This window comes from Capsicum annuum, unplaced genomic scaffold (genome assembly GCF_002878395.1).
Source record: "Capsicum annuum cultivar UCD-10X-F1 unplaced genomic scaffold, UCD10Xv1.1 ctg70593, whole genome shotgun sequence".
NCBI lineage: Eukaryota > Viridiplantae > Streptophyta > Magnoliopsida > Solanales > Solanaceae > Capsicum > Capsicum annuum.
In genome coordinates, this window is record NW_025880339.1 from 10941 (window position 1) to 14202 (window position 3262).

At 38.6% G+C, this 3262-nt stretch overlaps 1 pseudogene; it reads right to left on the reverse strand.

Annotated features, from left to right (window-relative positions):
- Positions 1-655: 655 nt before the first annotated feature.
- LOC124894149 lies at positions 656-2824 on the reverse strand (annotated as a pseudogene).
- Between the last annotated feature and the right edge of the window lie 438 nt (positions 2825-3262).

The following is a 3262-nucleotide window of genomic DNA, read 5'->3' on the forward strand; positions in this document are numbered from 1 at the left end:
CTATATTTAATGTTATAGTGAAAGGGCAATCATAAAGATTGCTTATTTATCCTCATCCAAAAAAGGATTGCTTATTTATCCTTTATCCTTCCCGTTGATAGGAAGCCCAAGATGCAAAAGCTAATATAGCAGCCAATAATTGCAAATATGGATGAAGCATTTGTCATTTAATGGAATAGTTAACATTGCTTATGAAGTTGTTCACAATTGACAAATAGAAGAGCCAAAAATTCCAGCAACTAACAATAACAATCAAGACAATGGTATCGGTGTATGTGAATTTTGCTAAAGAGTTTTAAACTTATTTTTTTTCCTTGAAAAATAAATTTTACCAATAAAGATGAAAAGGCATGTCAATTCAGCAATCCAATCGAACAACCAAACTTTGAACACGAAGAAATACAAAATGCAGAGGAGAGCAAGGCCGTAAAAGTCGTAGAAGAGATATGTAATTAAGAGTGTAGTTTGAGCTATCTCAGTTAGGCTCATCAATAGACACGATACCGCTACAAAGTAAATAATAAGAAACAGAAGAAGAAAGATGAAGTAGCATCTATTGGTCTGAAACCTCTTAGTATTTTTTTTTTTTTGCTGGCCTGAGCGGTTCAAGTGCTAGTGCTGCACTTGAACATCCAAGTTGGATCTTCCTGCGAAGCTACTGTATGGGGAAGCAGTCCACCCATCGATTTTTGGAGAAGAAACCTGACAAGTTCATCGAACCACTTTGACTCAATTTTGGCATTTTTGGAGAAACCACATCCTCCTCAAAATTGTCGCTAACAATGTAACTGCATTTCCCTACTGCATCGGTCAATGTTCCTTCCACATTGCCTGCCACTTTTTACCTTGATAATGCAAGAGGGCTAGGTACGTTTCGGTTTTCAATTGCTGCTTTATAGGCTCCAGCAGTCTCTTTGCCGTCAGCAGGTCGGAAGAGCAGCAAGTGGGGAATAGCTCGAAGACCAGCAAGGTGCTCAATTGGTTGATGAGTTGGTCCGTCCTCGCCTGTTCCAACCGAGTTGTGGGTAAAAATTTAGAGGACTCCAGCATGGCTAAGAGCAGATAATCTGATAAGAGTTTTTCATGTAATCTGAGAACACAAGGAAAGTTGCTGCAAATGGTATCAGGCCTCCACTGTGCAATGCAAGTCCATTGGAAATTCCAGCCATTTCATGTTCCCGAACTCCATGCCTAATGTTTCTTCCCCATGGGGAATTGGGCTGCTTGAAGTCTCCAAGATTATGGAGATAGGCTTGATTTGAGCTGGGAAGGTCTGCACTGCCCCCAATTAGTCCTGGAAGCACTTTAGCGAGTTCATTCAAGCACTTCCCTGAATATCCTCTGGTGGAATCCACAGGATCAAACATGGACCATTTCTGTCGTTGATAGCACATATCAAATATTAGATAAAATACTCTGGCTGAAGAAGAGGAATTAACAATGGAAGGCGAAACCTTATATATCTTATGATACGTTTAAAAATATAATGTTAGAAGGCTACAAATACGTAACACAAACATATACTACTTGCCTAGATCACTTTTGGTCCTTCTAATGCTCAGAAGAAATAAATTGGGTCCAAGTTGTTGAATTTACTCAGAACAATGGACCACTAAATGAGACCAAAGACTACTTTGACTGCTAACAAGTTCATCGCCAGCAGGTATTTCCTCCTTAATCGAATATGTATTTGTCTTCTTTGAGAATGCAACGACAAACACATTTCAGATGAATTAGTTTCTAAACGATCTAAAAAGTAGATGGATGCATATTTTACCGGTAATGAGCATTCCCAGCCGGGAAGCATCCCATCAGCAAGAAGAAGCTTGAATTCTGCTGCTTCCTCTGGGTATTTGTTTTGGTAATAATAAAGTTTTAGAGTGCCACTCCTGCTCCATCCTTCCACCAAGATCCACCTGTGCTTGCATTTCCCTAATAACAAATGCATCTACTATCTTACAACACTATCTTCCTTGTCTTTAATTATAAGGTGCATAAAAATTGTTACCTGTACACCATAGGAATGACATGGAAAGGTTCTCTATCATCCCACTTAACTTTCTGTTTCATTAGCTTTACATCATCATCATCATCAAATGTTCCATGATGAGCCTTTGATGTTCCTTCCTTTCTTGACAATTTCCCTATTGTTGTTTTCACCTGAAAATAGGAAGTTTCAGTAGGCAGAGCACAACCACATCAGGAATAATTCAAAACTTGGAAGGTGGTGTAAAACTTATGGAGCATCACTATACAGATTCTAGATGAATGAAGACATTTTCTTGACATATCTATTGTGTTCTATGCTCAATACTGACTGTGCATACTCGGATGAAAGTTGGTTTTCCAGTTTCACTATGCGCAGTGATTAACGCATGCTTGAACGCTTCTAAATTTCCTTGTGAGTTATCTACAGTGATAGTGTTCCATCCTGGAGCTTCAAATTGTGCCGATATGTCTTCTGAAAGTGCCAGGTCAGTGCTACCATCAATAGTATTATGGTTATCGTCATATATCAAAGTAAGCTTGTGCCACTTCCAATGGTGCAGCCAGGGATGCAGCCTCGTTTGATATGCCTTCCATAGAACAGCCATCACCCATGATACAATACCTGAAGAAAATTTATCCAAATGACATGTTGTTCGTTCATCCACAGGTTATTAAAGAGGATAAGTCAGCCTCCTTACGTTCTGTGATAAACAACGGCAACATCAGGCTTATTAAATCTAGCACCTAAGTTAGCTTCTGCTAAAGCAAGACCAACCGCATTCGCTACACCTTCTCCCAAAGGGCCTGTAGTGTAACACAAAAATCGGGAACTCATGATGCCATGCTGATAAAAGTTTCCTGAGAAAACAATAATATCGTTGTATCCCACAAAAATATCCAATATAATTCATATCAAGTTACTAATGGTTCTTGATACAACTTTCTGCAAATGTTCCTTGTTATCCAAGAGATTTTTACTTTAGTGGTATTACTCTTTGTTAAAGCTTTGGTTAGTGCTAGCAAGTGGGTTCGGCAGATTGAATATGGGCGGATAGTAAATGGGTTAGACAAAAACCAGATAAACACCCACCCAGGGCGATTGCATCATTGAAGTGAAGCACAATTTAAAAGAAAAAAGACTAAAAAGAGCATTCAATCAGTAAAACAGAACTGAAAAGGTCACAACCACTATATAACCAACAATAAAGACAATATATATATAAGCAAAGTTTAAATTAAACACCAAAATCACAGGTTTGATCACCGAAACACC